The following is a 20,813-nucleotide window of genomic DNA, read 5'->3' as shown; positions in this document are numbered from 1 at the left end:
GTACTGAGGAAGAGAAATCTGACTTTGTGTCAGCTATCAATTACAATGAGGTGGGATTGCAATTCACCTCTCAATCTGATCTGTTTCAGACTACTTATTTGGATCTAACCTTAATAGGTAACATTGACATGGGCCAGGTTACAACAAATTTATATCGTAAACCTATTTCATCCAATACGATTTTACATGCAAATAGCAACCATCCTAGGCACACTGGATTTGGGATAGCTAAGGGGCAGTTCATACGTTTGAAACAAAATTGCACAAATGAAATTGATTTTGATAAGAATAGTGAAATTCTCATGATCCAACGTTTGGAAAGAGGATACTCTAAAAAAGTTGTTAATAGAGCCTTGTTAGAGGTTAACCGTATGGACAGATCCCAAATGTTACTTAATAACACTAAACATTCGAGAGGTAATACTTTTGATAAGTCCAAACCCCTCTTCATAACTACCTATAGTCCACAGTATAGGGAAATATGTGACATCATAGGCAAGCACCTCCCAATACTAATGGCAGAGGATAGTCTAAAAGATTTTGTGCAATTTGGGTGCAACTTTGTGGCAAAAAGAGGATGCACTTTAGGCAACATACTATCACCTAGCATGCTCAGAAAAAAACCAGGTGCAAGTAGTTGGTTACATGTGAGAGGGCATTACAAATGCCACTTTAACAAATGTATTGCTTGCGGATGTACTAATGTAACCAGAAACTTTCAGTCTATGGTCACACAAAAAGTGTACCTTCTTAAAAGTTGCACAAATTGCAGTACACACAATGTTGTTTACATGGTAGACTGTATACTCTTTAAAAAACAGTATGTAGGTTGTTCCTCTAGGGAGGCACGCACAAGAATTCGCGAACATTTGAACAACATTGAAAATGGGGTTGAATGTTCGGATTTAGCAAGGCACTTTATCCATAAGCATGGCAAAAATGTAAATAGTTTCCACTGGCAGGTCATAGAACAGGTTAGAGCTCCAGACAGATGTGGTGATATCACTAGTAAGCTTCTTTATCAAGAGGCTTACTGGATATTTCAACTTAGAACTAGAAGACCAGAAGGTTTTAACATTGAAGGGGATATTATTAATTTTTGGCAACGCAAATGAATTAATAAAATCACCATTGCCACTAATGATATCACTTAGGCAGATTATATAAGTGTATCTGAATTAAGTACACTATTATAGCCTATACGCCACCATTCTATAATCTTTATTTCTCTTGTTAAGTGTATCCAGTCCACGGATCATCCATTACTTATGGGATATATTCTCCTTCCCAACAGGAAGTTGCAAGAGTCCACCCACAGCAAAGCTGCTATATAGCTCCTCCCCTAACTGCCATTACCAGTCATTCTCTTGCAAGTCTCAACATAGATAGGAGGTCGTGAGAGTCTGTGGTTTTTTATACTTAGTTTATTTCTTCAATCAAAAGTTTGTTATTTTTAAATGGCACCGGAGTGTGCTGTTTATCTCAGGCAGTATTTGGAAGAAGGATCTGCCTGCGTTTTTTCTATGATCTTAGCAAACGTAACTAAGATCCAGTTGCTGTTCTCACACATTCTGAGGAATAAGGTACTTCAGAGGGGGAATGGCGTGCAGGTTTTCCTGCAAATAAGGTATGTGCAGTAAAATATTTTTCTAAGGAATGGAATTGACTAAGAAAATACTGCTGATACCGAAGTAATGTAAGTACAGCCTTTAAATGCAGTGAAAGCGACTGGTACCAGGCTGATTGATAGAGATATATGCTAAGGTATGTGCAGTAATATATTTTTCTAAGGAATGGAATTGACTAAGAAAATACTGCTGATACCGAAGTAATGTAAGTAAAGCCTTAAATGCAGTGATAGCGACTGGATCAGGCTTATTAATAGACATACATACTCTTATAAGAATGTGTTTTAAAACGTTTGCTGGCATGTTTAATCGTTTTTTAACATATGTTTGGTGATAAAACTTATTGGGGCCTAATTTTTCCACATGGCTGGCTTAAATTTTGCATAGAAACAGTTATAGGGAAGGTAATCCACAGCTCAGCTGTGGCAGTTTTGTTGTGTCTGTTTAAAAAAATGTCGTTTTTTTTTTTTTTTTTTTTATCTGTTTTTTGCATTAAGGGGTTAATCATCCATTTGCAAGTGGGTGCAATGCTCTGTTAACTTATTACATGTACTGTAAAAATTTCGTTTGATTTACTGCCTTTTTTCACTGTTTTTCAAATTTTGACAAAATTTGTTTCTCTTAAAGGCACAGTAACGTTTGTTATATTTGCTTGTTAACTTGATTTAAAGTGTTTTCCAAGCTTACTAGTCTCTTTATTAGTTCTAACATGTCTAACATAGAGGAGGCTCTGTGTTTATTATGTTTAAAGCCATGGTGGAACCCCATTTTAGAATGTGTACCAGATGTACTGATTTCATGTTAAACAATAAAGATCATTTTTTGTATTTAAAAACATTATCACCAGAGGATTCTGTCGAGGGGGAAGTTATGCCGACTAACTCTCCCCACGTGTCAGACCCTTTGACTCCCGCTTTAGGGACTCACGCTCAAATGGCGCCAAGTACATCAAGGGCACCCATAGCGTTTATTTTACCAGAGGATTCTGTCGAGGGGGAAGTTATGCCGACTAACTCTCCCCACGTGTCAGACCCTTTGACTCCTGCTCCAGGGACTCACGCTCAAATGGCGCCAAGTATATCAATGGCGCCCATAGCGTTTATTTTACAAGACATGGCAAAGGTTGTGTATAATACACTGGCAGCAGTATTAGTCAGACTACCTGAAATTAAAGGAAAGCAAAACAGCTCTGGGGGTAGATACAGAGCATACAGACGCTTTAAGAACCATGTCTGATACTACCTCACAATATGCTTAGTCTGTGGGTGATATTTGTGACTCAGGGAAGATGATTTAACCTGATTCTGATATTTCTTCATTTAAAATTTATGCTTGAGAACCTCCACTTGTTGCTCAGGGAGGCTTTAGCTGCTCTGAATGAATGTGTACAATCGCAGTGCCAGAGAAATTGTGTAGACTGGATAAATAATATGCAGTGCCGGTGTGTACTTATGTTTTTCCAATACCTAAAGAGGTTTACTAAAATTTTTCATAAGGAATGGGATAGACCAGGTGTGCCGTTCTCTTCCCCTCCTATTTTTTAGAAGAATGTTTTCTAATAGTTGCCACCACACGGGACTTATGGCAGACAGTTCCTAAGGTGGAGAGAAGAGTTTCTACTCTAGCTAAGCGTACCACTACCTCTGGCGAGGACTGTTGTGCTTTTTTAGATCCAATGGATAAAAAATGTTTATTCAACAAGGTTTTATCCTGCAGCCCCTTGCACGCATTGCTCCTGTCACTGCTGCTGCGGCGTTCTGGTTTGAGTCTCTTGATGAGGCTTTACAGGCTCCATTGGATGAATATATTTGACAAGCTTAGAGCACTTAAGCTAGCCAATTCCTTTGTTTTCTGATGCCTTTGTTCCTTTGACTAGACTAACGGCTAAGAATTCTGTTTTTTACTATACTGGCGCGCAGAGCGCTATGGCTTATATCATGGTCAGCTGTCGTGACTTTAATAAATAAGCTACTTAACTTCCCTTCAAGGGGCAGACCCTATTCAGGCCTAGTTTGAAGGAGATTATTACTTATATCACTGGAGGAAAAGATCATGCCCTTCCTCAGGACAGGTCCAAATCAAGGGACAAAAAAGGCCTAATTTTCGTGCCTTTCGAAAATTCAAGGCAGGTGTGGCATCAACTTCCTCTAAGGCAAAATAAGAGGGAACTTTTGCTCAGTCCAAGGCGGTCTGGAGACAACCGGACCTGGAACAAAGATAAGCAGGTCAAGGAGCCTGCTGCTGCCTCTAAAACAGCATGAGGAACGGACCCCTATCTGGTAACGGATCCTATAGGGGGCAGACTTCATTCTTCGCCCAGGCGTGGGCAAGAGATGCCCAGGATCCCTGGGCATTGGAAATTATACCCCAGAGATATCTTCTGGATTTCAAAGCTTTCCCCCCCAAAAAAGGGGAGTTTTTGCCTTTCACATTTATCTGCAAACCAGATAAAGAAAGAGACATTCTTGCATTGTGTATGTGACCCATTCAGTTCCAATAGAGGAACAGGGACACAGTTTTCCTCAAATCGGTTTGTGGTTCCCAAGGAAAGGAAACCTTCAGACCTATTTTGGATCTAAAAGATCTTAAACAAATTCTTTAGAATTCTATCATTTAAGATGGAAACTATTCGTACCATCTTAACTATGATCCAGGAGAGTCAATAGAGGACTACAATGGATTTGAAGGATGCTTATCCTCACATTACGATGCATAAAGATCACCATCGGTTTTTCAGGTTTGCCTTTCTAGACAGGCATTACCAGTTTGTAGCTCTTTCCTTTGGGTTAACTACAGCCCCTAGAATCTTTATGGAGGTTCTGGGGTCACTTTGGCGGTCCTTAGGCCGCGGGGCATAGAAGTGGCCCCTTATTTAGACGACATCCTGATACAGGCGTCAAACATCCAAGTTGCCAAGTCTCATACGGACGTAGTACTGGCATTTCTGAGATCGCATGGGTGGAAAGTGAACAAGGAAAGAGTTCTCTATCCCCAATATCAAGGGTTTCCCTCCTAGGGATTCTGATTTTGTAGAAATTAAAATTTACCTGACGGAGTCCAGGTTGTCAAAGTTTCTAAATTTCTGCCGTGTTCTTCATTCCATCCGCGCCCTTTGGTGGCTCAGTACATGAATGTAATCGGCTTAATGGTAGCGGCAAGGGACATAGTACCGTTTGCACGCCTACATTTCAGACCACTGCAACTGCATGCTCAGCCAGAGGAACGGGGATTACACAGATTTGTTCTCCTGTTAAATCCGGACCAAGAAACCAGAGATTCTCTTCTCTGGTGACTATCTCGGGTCCATCTGTCCAAGGGTATGACCTTCCGCAGGTCAGATGGGACAATTGTTACAACAGATGCCAGCCTTTTAGGTTGGGATACAGTCTGGAACTCCCTGAAGGCTCAGGGATAGTGGACTCAGGAGGAGACCCTCCTTCTAATGAATATTCTGGAACTGGGAGCGATATTCCATGCTCTTCAGACTTGGCCTCAGTTAGCAACTCTGAGGTACATCATATTTCAGTCGGACAATATCACGACTGTGGCTTACATCAACCATCAAGGGGGAACAGAAGTTCCCTAGCAATGTTAGAAGTCTTAAAATAATTCACTGGACAGAGACTCACTCTTGTCTAAAAGCTATCCCTATCCCAGGTGTTGAGAACTGGGAGGCAGATTTTCTAAGTCGTCAGACTTTTCATCCGGGGGAGTGGGAATTCCCTCCGGAGGGGTTTGCACAAGATCAAGCAGGAGAGTGCTTTGGTGCTTTTGACAGCGCCTGCGTGGCCACGCAGGACCTGGTATGCAGATCTGGTGGACATGTCATCCTTTCCACCACGGTCTCTGCTTCTGAGACAGGACCCTCTACCTCAGGGTCTTTTCAACCATCTAAATATAACTAATCTGAGATGGACTGCCTGGAGACAGAACGCTTGATGTTATCAAAGCATGGCTTCTCCGAGTCAGTAATTGATACCTTAATACAGGCATAAAAGCCTGTCTCTAGGAAAATTTAACATAAGATATGGTGTAAATATCTTATTGTTATGAATCCAAGGGTTACTCATGGAGTAAAGTCTGGATTCCCAGGATATTATCTTTTCTCCAAGATGATTTTGAGAAAAGGGTTGTCAGCTAGTTCTTTAAAAGGACAGATTTCTACTCTGTCTATTCTTTTGCACAAGCGTCTGGCAGGTATTCTAGACGTTCAGGCATTTGGTCAGGCTTTGGTTAGAACCAAGCCTGTGGTTAAAAATGTTGCTCCGCCATGGAGCTTAAAGCTGGTTCTTAAGGTTCTTCAAGGAGTTCCATTTGAACCTTTTCATTCCATAGATATCAAACTTCTATCTTGGAAAGTTCCTTTTTGGTAGCTATTTCCTCGGCTCATAGAGTCTCCGAGTTATCTGCGTTGCAATGTGATTCTCCTTATCTGGTTCTCCGTACGGATAAGGTAGTCCTGTGTACCAACCTGGGTTTTTACCTAAGGTGGTATCTAACAAGAATATCACTCAAGAGATTGTTGTTCCATTCTTGTATCCTAATCCTTCTTCAAAGAAGGAACGTCTATTACACAATTTGGACGTGGTTCGTGTTTTAAAGTTTTACTTACAAGCTACTACAGATTTTCATCAAACATTCACCTTGTTTGTTGTCTATTCTGAACAGAGGAGAGGTCAAAGGACTTCAGCAACCTCTCTGTCTTTTTGGTTAAAAAGCATAATTCATTTAGCTTATGAGACTGCTGGACAGCAGCCTCCTGAAGGGATTACAGCTCATTCTACTAGAGCTGTGGTTTTCACTTGGGCCTTTTTTAAATGTGGCTTCTGTTGAACAGATTACAAGACGGAGTCTTGGTCTGCGTTTCATACTTTTTCAAATTTAACAAATTTGATACCTTGCTTCTTCGGAGGCTATTTTTGGGAGAAAGGGTTTTTTACAGGCAGTGGTAACTTCCGTTTAAGTACCTGCCTTGTCCCTCCCATCATCCGTGTACTTTAGCTTTGGTATTGGTATCCCATAAGTAATGGATGATCCGTGGACTGGATACACTTAACAAGAGAAAACATAATTTATGCTTACCTGATAAATTTATTTCTCTTGTAGTGTATCCAGTCCACGGCCCGCCCTGTCACTTTAAGGCAGGTAATTTTTCCATTAAACTACAGTCACCACTGCACCCTATGGTTTTCCTTTCTCTGCATGTTTTCGGTCGAATGACTGGTAATGGCAGTTAGGGGAGGAGCTATATAGCAGCTTTGCTGTGGGTGGACTCTTGCAACTTCCTGTTGGGAAGGAGAATATATCCCATAAGTAATGGATGATCCGTGGACTGGATACACTACAAGAGAAATAAATTTATCAGGTAAGCATAAATTATGTTTTTTGATATCTATACCTAAGACTATTCATACTCTGCTACAAATCATGTATATAAGTCCACTTAATTCATCACTATAGTACGTTCTTTGAAATATTTATGCTGGAGCCTAAAGCAAAATTAAATTAGTTATATGGTTCCTTAAATAACAGTGATGAATTTAATCTAATTCTGTAATGAGTTTAGTCAGCAGAATATAGTATACATTTAGTTTAACTTCAATATTAATACATAACATTTATACCTATGTCCTATCATAGCACATTTATTAGTGATATGAACTGCCATTCATAAATAATGGACACATTGAAGATCGCTCCTTTATAACTCAAGTTAGTGTTTTATGCTAAGGGCTTTAATAACCCCATTATATTAAATAGCTGATACAGACTAAACTAATATGTGATGAACTTAATCTGTTGCTTCTAGTATATAATTTGTAATATGCTCACAATTAACTAATATTTTTATGCAAATGTGTAACCTGAGGTATGGCCCTTTAAATATGTAACCTAGGATATAGTACTTTAAAATTGTACCTTGGTATTACTATACCCATATATATATATATATATATATATATATATATATATATATATATATATATATATATATATATATATATATATATAATTTACACATTCAGATATGATTGAGTTACATACTAATTGAGTTCTATCAAATCCCTTAATGATTATCCCTGCTAATATATAATAGGAGTTGAATTGTTCCAAAAATGATCAATGTATTGAATGATCTCAACTGCATGTCTGTTAGTGCTCCAATGATGTATAAGGCAATGTTCCTTTTTCACTTTAATTATGTTCAGCTGGGGCTTTGTGATTGTATTGGACACAGGGCTATTTAAGCCTTGTGTCTATCCTCACAAAGTGTGTCTATGAGTAAGGCTTGTATGAAGCTGAAACGCGTAAAACAATCCAGCTATTGCTCTTATGTTTTCACTTTTGTTTTAACCTCACCGTTTTTTATGGTTTCCAATAAAGCTAGACAAAGAATTTTACTGAATTGTGCCTGGAGACTTGCCTGGTTTTTTGTGTTTCGTCACTCTTACATAACGATACAACATTTTCAGATCCAGAACTGGTCTGAATGAATTTTCTTTCTTTGGGACAATGAATAGATTTGAATAATACCCCAGACCCTGTTCCTGAAACGGAACTGGCATGATTACCCCAGGCATGATTACCCCAGGTAAGCTCCAGGTCTGAAAACACACTTCAGGAAAGCCTGAGCCTTTACAGGATTTACTGGAATGCGTGAGAGAAAATATCTTCTCACAGGAGGTCTTACTCTGAATCCTATTCAATACCCCTGAGAGACAATACCCAGAATCCATTGATTTTTAACAGAATTCATCCAAATATCCTTGAAAAATCTTAATCTGCCCCCTACCAGCTGAGCTGGGATGAGGGCCGCACCTTCATGCGGACTTGGGGCCTGGCTTTGGTTTCTTAAAAGGCTTGGATTTATTCCAGTTTGAAGAAGGTTTCCAATTGGAAACAGATTCCTTGGGAGAAGGATTAGGTTTGTGTTCCTTAATTTGTCGAAAGGAACGAAAACGGTTAGAAGCTTTAGATTTACCCTTAGGTCTTTTATCCTGAGGGAAAAAACTCCCTTCCCCCCAGTGACAGTTGAAATAATCGAATCCAACTGAGAACCAAATAACTTATTACCTTGGAAAGAAATAGATAGCAATCTAGACTTAGAAGTCATGTCAGCATTCCAAGATTTAAGCCACAAAGCTCTTCTAGCTAAAATAGCTAAAGACATAGATTTAACATCAATTTTGATGATATCAAAAATGGTATCACAAATAAAATGATTAGCATGTTGAAGCAAGCGAACAATGCTAGACAAATCAGAATCTATTTCATGTTGCGCTAAATTTTCCAACCAAAAAGTTGATGCAGCTGCAACATCAGCCAAAGAAATTGCAGGCCTGAGAAGATGACCAGAATATAAATAGGCTTTCCTTAGATAAGATTCAAGTTTCCTATCTAAAGGATCTTTAAAAGAAGTGCTATATTCCATAGGAATAGTAGTACGTTTAGCAAGAGTAGAGATAGCCCCATCAACTTTGGGGATCTTTTCCCAAAACTCCAATGTAACTGCTGGCAAAGGATACCATTTTTTTAAACCTTGAAGAAGGAATAAAAGAAGTACCAGGCCTATTCCATTCCTTAGAAATCATATCAGAAATAGCATCAGGAACTGGAAAAACCTCTGGAGTAACCACAAGAGGTTTATAAACAGAATTTAAACGTTTACTAGTTTTAATATCAAGAGGACTCGTTTCCTCAATATCCAATGTAATCAACACTTCTTTTAACAAAGAACGAATGTACTCTATTTTAAATAAATAAGTAGATTTGTCAGTGTCAATGTCTGAGGAAGGATCTTCTGAAACAGATAGATCCTAATCAGAGGAGGATAATTTAGTATTTTGTCGGTCATCTAAAATTTCATCAACTTTATGAGAAGTTTTAAAAGACCTTTTACGTTTATTAGAAGGCGGGATGGCCGACAAAGCCTTCTGAATAGAATCAACAATAAAATCTTTTAAATTCACAGGTATATCTTGTACATTAGATGTTGAAGAAACAACAACAAGCAATGCACTATTACTGATTATTATTATTACACATTCTCTGCATGTAAAAGCTTATCATGACAACTATTACAAACCACAGCTGGAGAAATAATCTCCACAAGTTTACAACAAATGCACTTAGCTTTGGTAGAACTGTTATCAGGCAGCAGGGTTCCAACAGTGATTTCTGAGACAGGATCAGATTGAGACATCTTGCAATATGTAAGAGAAAAAAACAACATATAAAGCAAAATTATCAATTTCTTTATATGGCAGTTTCAGGAATGGGAAAAAAATGCAAACAGCATAGCCCTCTGAGGCATATAGGAATGGGGTTTTAAATATTGAAAATATTTGGCGCCAAATATGACGCACAAACAGAATTTTTTTTGCCGCTAATAACATCCGGAAATGACACATTTGCGTCATCAAAGACGCAACCTTGTGAAAAGACTCAGCGTCGACTAATACGCCCGAAATGACGAATTTGCGTCATCGAATGTAATTTCCCACCAAAAAAATCTTGCGCCAAAAATGACGCAATATACTTTGGCATTTTGCGTCCTCGCGACCCTAATTTTGCCCACGAATTAAAAAGAACAGTCAATTGAAAAAAGACTATACCCCAGGTAAGAAAAGAAAAAAATTCCTAAAAAATGCATTTCCCAGATATGAAACTGATAGTCTGCAATAGGAAATATACTTAAACCTGACTCATGGCAAATATAAGTACAATACATATATTTAGAACTTTATATAAATACTAGGGTTGCACCGATACTGATACTAGTATCGGTACCGATACCAAGTATTTGCATGAGTACTTGTACTCGTGCAAATGCACCGATACTTAAACCGTTACCTCCACTTCCTACCCATATGCTATCTTGTGGCATTTTTTCAACTGCATGTTCCCATTTCATTTTAAACTGGAGTGGAGACTAAAATAAAAAAAAATAGTTTACTACTGTTCTGCCAATACAAATTGCTGTTATTTGTATTATTGTAGGAGAGATCACTGTACCTCGTTCAGACAAACCCCTGAAGAACTGGGCAGTTAATAAACAGATTTCAAGCTCTGGCTAAAATGGCCCAAAAATATCTTTCTGCCCCATGCAATAGTGTGGAAAGTGAAAGACTGTTCAACTTAGAATTGAACCTCCATACAAATGTCAGATTGATGTTAAATAACAGCCCTACAACCCAATTGCATCACCCCTTTAAATTTAATATTTTATTGTAATATTTTTTATTTATAAACATGTTCAGTGAACTTTGACAAATAAAACTGTTTTATTATTTCATAATGTCTTTTGAATTACAGTCCTTTATAATTATAAAGAAGGAATCAAATAATTAGTCTGTATTGTGCTTGGTAAACTGTCACATGACATTAAAAAAAAAGGTATCGGTAATTGGTATCGGCGAGTATTTGAAAACAGGTATCGGTACTTGTACTCGGTCATAAAAACATAGTATCGGTGCAACCCTAATAAATACATAAAGTGCCAAACCATAGCTGAGAGTGTCTTAAGTAATGAAAACATACTTACCAAAAGACACCCATCCACATATAGCAGATAGCCAAACCAGTACTGAAACGGTTATCAGTAGAGGTAATGGAATATGAGAGTATATCGTCGATCTGAAAAGGGAGGTAGGAGATGAATCTCTATGACCGATAACAGAGAACCTATGAAATAGATCTCCCGTGAGGAAAACCATTGCATTCAATAGGTGATACTCCCTTCACATCCCTCTGACATTTACTGTACTATGAGAGGAATTGAGCTTCAAAATGCTGAGAAGCGTATATCAACGTAGAAATCTTAGCACAAACTTACTTCACCACCACCATAGGAGGCAAAGTTTGTAAAACTGAATTGTGGGTGTGGTGAGGGGTGTATTTATAGGCATGTTGAGGTTTGGAAACTTGTATATCCCATACGTCACTAGCTCATGGACTCTTGCCAATTACATGAAAGAAATTAAATTATCATTCACTCTAAATAACTTTATTCAAAATATCTTAAAAAATTAAGGAAGAAAAAACATACACAAACAGCTTGAGCTCATATTATTAAAAACCAGCAATGAAACTGGGACACCCATTTAAGTAATGAAGTTGAATACAAACCAGCAGTGACTATAACAAACTATCAAAAGCCCTTACAATTCGAAGGCTAAATTTAAATTATTTTAATCATTAACATTTTAAGCTAACTGCTGGATTTGAATATTGTGGTATATATATGGGAGGTCGATTTATAAGCATGGTAAGCAGGATAAAACAACGGAGAGACAGGGCTACTCCGAAAGACCTCTGATGCGCGTTTCACAAAAACGCTTCTTCAGAGGGGGGAATAGGGAAATAAGATGAGTGTGCACGTAAGCTCGCTCCTTCCGCTGTCCCGGGACAGACATACTGATTTTTTGCTTAGAAGTCCTTTGGCTACTGAGGAATTTTTGAGGTAAAATATCTTTCTTTTTTTTTTACATAGAGATGTTCAGGTGATATTTTCTAGTCAGCTTTTTACAGCTATGCTGCATCACTTTCAAGTGTTTAAACATTTGGGTATTATGGCCCTTTAAATCTTGGAATGCTGACATGATTTCTAAGTCTAGATTGCTATCTCTTTCTTTCCAAAGTAATAAGTTATTTCGTTCTCAGTTGGATTCGATTATTTCAACTGTTACTGGGGGGAAGGGAGTTTTTTGCTTCAGGATAAAAGACCTAAGGGTAAATCTAAAGCTTCTAACCGCTTTCGTTCCTTTCGACAAATTAAGGAACAGAAACCGAATCCTTCCCCCAAGGAATCTGTTTCCAATTGGAAAACTTCTTTAGTTTGGAATAAATCCAAGCCTTTTAAGAAACCAAAGCTAGCCCCCAAGTCCGCATGAAGGTGCTGCCCTCATTCCAGCTCAGCTGGTAGGGGGCAGATTAAGGTTTTTCAAGGATGTTTGGACAAATTCTGTCCGAAATCAATGGATTCCAGCATGGCCTCACAGGTTTTGGTATGCGGATCTTGTTCGGATGTCCAGTTGCCAACCTTTGCCACTTCCATTAAGCCCGGACCTTCTGTCTCAAGTTTTTCCATCAGGATCTTAAATCAATAAATTTGAAGGTATGGAAATTGAACGCCTAGTACTTAGTCATAGATGTTTCTCTGACTCAGTGATTAATACTATGTTACAGGCTCGTAAATCTGTTTCTAGATAGATTTATTATCAAGTTTGGAAGACTTATATTTCTTGGTGTTCTCATAAATTCTCTTGGCATTCTTTCAGATTTCCTAGAATTTTATAGTTTCTTCAGGATGGTTTGGATAGGGGTTTGTCTGCAAGTTCCTTGAGGGGACAAATCTCTACCCTTTCTGTTTTATTTCACAGAAAGATTGCTAAGCTTCCTGATATTCACTGTTTTGTACAGGCTTTGGTTCGTATCAAGCCTGTCATTAAATCAATCTCTCCTCCTTGGAGTCTTAATTTGGTTTCGAAGGCTTTACAGGCTCCTCCTTTTGAGCCTATGCATTCTTTGGACATTAAACTACTTTCTTGGAAAGTGTTGTTCCTTTTGGCCATCTCTTCTGCTAGAAGAGTTTCTGAATTATCTGATCTTTCTTGTGAATCTGCTTTTCTGTTTTTTCATCAGGATAAGGCGGTTTTGCGGACTTCATTTAAATAATTACCTAACGTTGTGAATTCTAACAACCTTAATAGAGAAATTGTCCCTTCCTTGTGTCCTAATCCTAAGAATTCTTTGGAGAGATCCTTACATTCTTTGGATGTGGTAAGAGCTTTGAAATATTATGTTGAAGCTACTAAAGATTTCAGGAAGACTTCTAGTCTATTTGTTATCTTTTCTGGTTCTAGGAAAGGTCAGAAGGCTTCTGCCATTTCTCCAACATAGGTGTGTCCGGTCCACGGCGTCATCCTTACTTGTGGGATATTCTCCTCCCCAACAGGAAATGGCAAAGAGCCCAGCAAAGCTGGTCACATGATCCCTCCTAGGCTCCGCCTACCCCAGTCATTCTCTTTGCCGTTGTACAGGCAACATCTCCACGGAGATGGCTTAGAGTTTTTTAGTGTTTAACTGTAGTTTTTATTATTCAATCAAGAGTTTGTTATTTTGAAATAGTGCTGGTATGTACTATTTACTCAGAAACAGAAAAGAGATGAAGATTTCTGTTTGTATGAGGAAAATGATTTTAGCAACCGTAACTAAAATCCATGGCTGTTCCACACAGGACTGTTGAGAGCAATTAACTTCAGTTGGGGGAACAGTATGCAGTCTCTTGCTGCTTGAGGTATGACACATTCTAACAAGACGATGTAATGCTGGAAGCTGTCATTTTCCCTATGGGATCCGGTAAGCCATGTTTATTACGATCGTAAATAAGGGCTTCACAAGGGCTTATTAAGACTGTAGACTTTTTTTGGGCTAAATCGATTCATTATTAACACATATTTAGCCTTGAGGAATCATTTTATCTGGGTATTTTGATATAATAATATCGGCAGGCACTGTATTAGACACCTTATACCTTAGGGGCTTTCCCAAAGCATAAGCAGAGCCTCATTTTCGCGCCGGTGTGGCGCACTTGTTTTTGAGAGGCATGGCATGCAGTCGCATGTGAGAGGAGCTCTGACACTTAGAAAAGACTTTCTGAAGGCGTCATTTGGTATCGTATTCCCCTTTGGGCTTGGTTGGGTCTCAGCAAAGCAGATACCAGGGACTGTAAAGGGGTTAAAGTTTAAAACGGCTCCGGTTCCGTTATTTTAAGGGTTAAAGCTTCCAAATTTGGTGTGCAATACTTTTAAGGCTTTAAGACACTGTGGTGAAAATTTGGTGAATTTTGCACAATTCCTTCATGTTTTTTCGCAATTGCAGTAATAAAGTGTGTTCAGTTTAAAATTTAAAGTGACAGTAACGGTTTTATTTTAAAACGTTTTTTGTACTTTGTTATCAAGTTTATGCCTGTTTAACATGTCTGAACTACCAGATAGACTGTGTTCTGAATGTGGGGAAGCCAGAATTCCTATTCATTTAAATAAATGTGATTTATGTGATAATGACAATGATGCCCAAGATGATTCCTCAAGTGAGGGGAGTAAGCATGGTACTGCATCATTCCCTCCTTCGTCTACACGAGTCTTGCCCACTCAGGAGGCCCCTAGTACATCTAGCGCGCCAATACTCCTTACTATGCAACAATTAACGGCTGTAATGGATAATTCTGTCAAAAACATTTTAGCCCAAATGAACACTTGTCAGCGTAAGCGCGGCTGCTCTGTGTTAGATACTGAAGAGCATGGCAACGCTGATACTAATATCTCTGAAGGGCCCCTAACCCAGTCGGATGGGGCCAGGGAAGTTTTGTCTGAGGGAGAAATTACTGATTCAGGGAACATTTCTCAACAGGCTGAACCTGATGTGATTGCATTTAAATTTAAGTTGGAACATCTCCGCATTCTGCTTAAGGAGGTATTATCCACTCTGGATGATTGTGACAAGTTGGTCATCCCAGAGAAACTATGTAAAATGGACAAGTTCCTAGAGGTGCCGGGGCTCCCAGAAGCTTTTCCTATACCCAAGCGGGTGGCGGACATTGTTAATAAAGAATGGGAAAGGCCCGGTATTCCTTTCGTCCCTCCCCCCATATTTAAAAAATTGTTTCCTTTGGTCGACCCTAGAAAGGACTTATGGCAGACAGTCCCCAAGGTCGAGGGGGCGGTTTCCACTTTAAACAAACGCACCACTATACCCATAGAGGATAGTTGTGCTTTCAAAGATCCTATGGATAAAAAATTAGAAGGTTTGCTTAAAAAGATGTTTGTTCAGCAGGGTTACCTTCTACAACCAATTGCATGCATTGTCCCTGTCGCTACAGCCGCATGTTTCTGGTTCGATGAGCTGATAAAGGCGGTCGATAGTGATTCTCCTCCTTATGAGGAGATTATGGACAGAATCAATGCTCTCAAATTGGCTAATTCTTTCACCCTAGACGCCACTTTGCAATTGGCTAGGTTAGCGGCTAAGAATTCTGGGTTTGCTATTGTGGCGCGCAGAGCGCTTTGGTTGAAATCTTGGTCGGCTGATGCGTCTTCCAAGAACAAGCTACTTAACATTCCTTTCAAGGGGAAAAACGCTGTTTGGCCCTGACTTGAAAGAGATTATCTCTGATATCACTGGGGGTAAGGGCCACGCCCTTCCTCAGGATCGGCCTTTCAAGGCAAAAAATAAACCTAATTTTCGTCCCTTTCGTAGAAACGGACCAGCCCGAGGTGCTACGTCCTCTAAGCAAGAGGGTAATACTTCTCAAGCCAAGCCAGCTTGGAGACCAATGCAAGGCTGGAACAAGGGAAAGCAGGCCAAGAAACCTGCCACTGCTACCAAGACTGCATGAAATGTTGGCCCCCGATCCGGGACCGGATCTGGTGGGGGGCAGACTCTCTCTCTTCGCTCAGGCTTGGGCAAGAGATGTTCTGGATCCTTGGGCGCTAGAAATAGTCTCCCAAGGTTATCTTCTGGAATTCAAGGGACTTCCCCCAAGGGGGAGGTTCCACAGGTCTCAGTTGTCTTTAGACCACATAAAAAGACAGGCATTCTTACATTGTGTAGAAGACCTGTTAAAAATGGGAGTGATTCATCCTGTTCCATTAAGAGAACAAGGGATGGGGTTCTACTCCAATCTGTTCATAGTTCCCAAAAAAGAGGGAACGTTCAGTCCAATCTTAGATCTCAAGATCTTAAACAAGTTTCTCAAGGTTCCATCGTTCAAGATGGAAACCATTCGAACTATTCTTCCTTCCATCCAGGAAGGTCAATTCATGACCACGGTGGATTTAAAGGATGCGTATCTACATATTCCTATCCACAAGGAACATCATCGGTTCCTAAGGTTCGCATTCCTGGACAAGCATTACCAGTTCGTGGCGCTTCCTTTCGGATTAGCCACTGCTCCAAGGATTTTCACAAAGGTACTAGGGTCCCTTCTAGCTGTGCTAAGACCAAGGGGCATTGCTGTAGTACCTTACTTGGACGACATTCTGATTCAAGCGTCGTCCCTTCCTCAAGCAAAGGCTCACACGGACATCGTCCTGGCCTTTCTCAGATCTCACGGATGGAAAGTGAACGTGGAAAAGAGTTCTCTATCTCCGTCAACAAGGGTTCCCTTCTTGGGAACAATAATAGACTCCTTAGAAATGAGGATATTTCTGACAGAGGCCAGAAAAACAAAGCTTCTAGACTCTTGTCGGATACTTCATTCCGTTCCTCTTCCTTCCATAGCTCAGTGCATGGAAGTGATCGGGTTGATGGTAGCGGCAATGGACATAGTTCCTTTTGCGCGCATTCATCTAAGACCATTACAACTGTGCATTCTCAGTCAGTGGAATGGGGATTATACAGACTTGTCTCCGAAGATACAAGTAAATCAGAGGACCAGAGACTCACTCCGTTGGTGGCTGTCCCTGGACAACCTGTCACAAGGGATGACATTCCGCAGACCAGAGTGGGTCATTGTCACGACCGACGCCAGTCTGATGGGCTGGGGCGCGGTCTGGGGAGCCCTGAAAGCTCAGGGTCTTTGGTCTCGGGAAGAATCTCTTCTACCGATAAATATTCTGGAACTGAGAGCGATATTCAATACTCTCAAGGCTTGGCCTCAGCTAGCGAGGGCCAAGTTCATACGGTTTCAATCAGACAACATGACAACTGTTGCGTACATCAACCATCAGGGGGGAACAAGGAGTTCTCTAGCGATGGAAGAAGTGACCAAAATCATTCTATGGGCGGAGTCTCACTCCTGCCACCTGTCCGCTATCCACATCCCAGGAGTGGAAAATTGGGAAGCGGATTTTCTGAGTCGTCAGACATTGCATCCGGGGGAGTGGGAACTCCATCCGGAAATCTTTGCCCAAGTCACTCAGCTGTGGGGCATTCCAGACATGGATCTGATGGCCTCTCGTCAGAACTTCAAAGTTCCTTGCTACGGGTCCAGATCCAGGGATCCCAAGGCGGCTCTAGTGGATGCACTAGTAGCACCTTGGACCTTCAAACTAGCTTATGTGTTCCCGCCGTTTCCTCTCATCCCCAGGCTGGTAGCCAGGATCAATCAGGAGAGGGCGTCGGTGATCTTGATAGCTCCTGCGTGGCCACGCAGGACTTGGTATGCAGATCTGGTGAATATGTCATCGGCTCCACCTTGGAAGCTACCTTTGAGACGAGACCTTCTTGTTCAGGGTCCGTTCGAACATCCGAACCTGTTTTCACTCCAGCTGACTGCTTGGAGATTGAACGCTTGATCTTATCGAAGCGAGGGTTCTCAGATTCTGTTATCGATACTCTTGTTCAGGCCAGAAAGCCTGTAACTAGAAAAATTTACCACAAAATTTGGAAAAAATATATCTGTTGGTGTGAATCTAAAGGATTCCCTTGGGACAAGGTTAAGATTCCTAAGATTCTATCCTTCCTTCAAGAAGGATTGGAAAAAGGATTATCTGCAAGTTCCCTGAAGGGACAGATTTCTGCCTTGTCTGTGTTACTTCACAAAAAGCTGGCAGCTGTGCCAGATGTTCAAGCCTTTGTTCAGGCTCTGGTTAGAATTAAGCCTGTTTACAAACCTTTGACTCCTCCTTGGAGTCTCAATTTAGTTCTTTCAGTTCTTCAGGGGGTTCCGTTTGAACCCTTACATTCCGTTGATATTAAGTTATTATCTTGGAAAGTTTTGTTTTTAGTTGCAATCTCTTCTGCTAGAAGAGTTTCAGAATTATCTGCTCTGCAGTGTTCTCCTCCTTATCTGGTGTTCCATGCAGATAAGGTGGTTTTACGTACTAAACCTGGTTTTCTTCCAAAAGTTGTTTCTAACAAAAACATTAACCAGGAGATTATCGTACCTTCTCTGTGTCCGAAACCAGTTTCAAAGAAGGAACGTTTGTTGCACAATTTGGATGTTGTTCGCGCTCTAAAATTCTATTTAGATGCTACAAAGGATTTTAGACAAACATCTTCCTTGTTTGTTGTTTATTCTGGTAAAAGGAGAGGTCAAAAAGCAACTTCTACCTCTCTCTCTTTTTGGATTAAAAGCATCATCAGATTGGCTTACGAGACTGCCGGACGGCAGCCTCCCGAAAGAATCACAGCTCATTCCACTAGGGCTGTGGCTTCCACATGGGCCTTCAAGAACGAGGCTTCTGTTGATCAGATATGTAGGGCAGCGACTTGGTCTTCACTGCACACTTTTACCAAATTTTACAAGTTTGATACTTTTGCTTCTTCTGAGGCTATTTTTGGGAGAAAGGTTTTGCAAGCCGTGGTGCCTTCCATTTAGGTGACCTGATTTGCTCCCTCCCTTCATCCGTGTCCTAAAGCTTTGGTATTGGTTCCCACAAGTAAGGATGACGCCGTGGACCGGACACACCTATGTTGGAGAAAACAGAATTTATGTTTACCTGATAAATTACTTTCTCCAACGGTGTGTCCGGTCCACGGCCCGCCCTGGTTTTTTTAATCAGGTCTGATAATTTATTTTCTTTTAACTACAGTCACCACGGTATCATATGGTTTCTCCTATGCAAATATTCCTCCTTAACGTCGGTCGAATGACTGGGGTAGGCGGAGCCTAGGAGGGATCATGTGACCAGCTTTGCTGGGCTCTTTGCCATTTCCTGTTGGGGAGGAGAATATCCCACAAGTAAGGATGACGCCGTGGACCGGACACACCGTTGGAGAAAGTAATTTATCAGGTAAACATAAATTCTGTTTTCCTTGGCTTCATGGTTAAAGCTTTTGATTCCTCAAGCTTATTTGGAGTTGGGTCAAGCCCCGTCTCAGAAAATTACAGCTCATTCTACCAGATCAGTCTCCACTTCGTGGGCTTTTAAGAATGAAGCCTCAGTTGATCAGATTTGCAAAGCAGCAACTTAGTCTTCTTTGCATACAGTTACTAAATTCTACCATTTTTATGTATTTGCTTCTTCGGAAGTAGTTTTTGGTAGAAAAGTTCTTCAGGCAGCTGTTTCAGTTTGATTTCTCTGCTTATGTTTTAAGTTTTTCTTTTCATTTATGAGGATAAACTTATATTTTGGGTTGTGGATTTATTTTTTTCAGCGAAATATGGCTGTTTTTATTTTTATCCCTCCCTCTCTAGTGACTCTTGTGTGGAGTTCCACATCTTGGGTATTGCTATCCCATACGTCACTAGCTCATGGACTCTTGCCAATTACATGAAAAAAAACATAATTTATGTAAGTACTTACCTGATAAATTCATTTCTTTCATATTGGCAAGAGTCCATGAGGCCCACCCTTTTTATGGTGGTTATGATTTTTTTTGTATAAAGCACAATTATTTCCAATTCCTTTGTTGATGCTTTTTACTAATTTCTTCATCACCCCACTACTTGGCTATTCGTTAAACTGAATTGTGGGTGTGGTGAGGGGTGTATTTATAGGCATTTTGAGGTTTGGGAAACTTTGCCCATGCTGGTAGGATTGTATATCCCATACGTCACTAGCTCATGGACTCTTGCCAATAGGAAAGAAATTAATTTATCAGGTAAGTTCTTACATAAATTATGTTTTTTTTAAATATTTTTATAAATGACTTGGAGGAGGAATTAAATAGCAACATCTCTATTTTTGTAGATGATACAAAGTATTGTAAGACGATTAGGTCAATGCAAGATATAATTGTTTTGCAAGTGAATTTACAAAAAATTGAAGAATGAGCTGGTAAATGGCAAATGAGATTTCATACTGGTAAATGTTAGGTTAAACATTTTAAAAGTAAAAAAATGCAGGCTACATTTTATTTAAATGGGACTAGACTTAGCCAAACAAAAGATGAAATTAATTTAAGCATATTTATGGATAACAATCTAAAAATTAGTGTGCAATACAAGGCAGTGGTTTCAAAGGCAAATAAGATACTAGCATGTATTAAGAGGAGTAAGATTTAAGGGAAGAAAGCATAGATATGTCACTATATAAATCCCTGGTAAAACCTCACCTTGAATATGGAGTGCAGTTCTGGGAACCAATTTAAAAAAAGGACATTGCAGAATTGAAAAGGTTCAGAAAAGGGCCACACAGCTAATAAAGGGAATGAAGAACTTAGTTTGAGTAGAGGTTAGCCAAATTGAGTCTGTTTATATATTCAAGGCCCATATTCATAGTTGGCAGAAGCACTGTT

The 20,813-nt window shown here is 39.9% G+C and overlaps 1 protein-coding gene across 3 annotated transcripts in view; it reads left to right on the top strand.

The window, feature by feature from the left end:
• CTC1 (CST telomere replication complex component 1) overlaps positions 1-20,813 on the top strand; it is a 210,478-nt gene that overhangs the window by 165,746 nt on the left and 23,919 nt on the right. The window lies entirely within an intron of this gene.

The sequence above is a fragment of the Bombina bombina genome, chromosome 6 (genome assembly GCF_027579735.1).
Source record: "Bombina bombina isolate aBomBom1 chromosome 6, aBomBom1.pri, whole genome shotgun sequence".
Classification (NCBI taxonomy): domain Eukaryota; kingdom Metazoa; phylum Chordata; class Amphibia; order Anura; family Bombinatoridae; genus Bombina; species Bombina bombina.
This window is presented reverse-complemented; position numbering and strand designations above follow the sequence as displayed.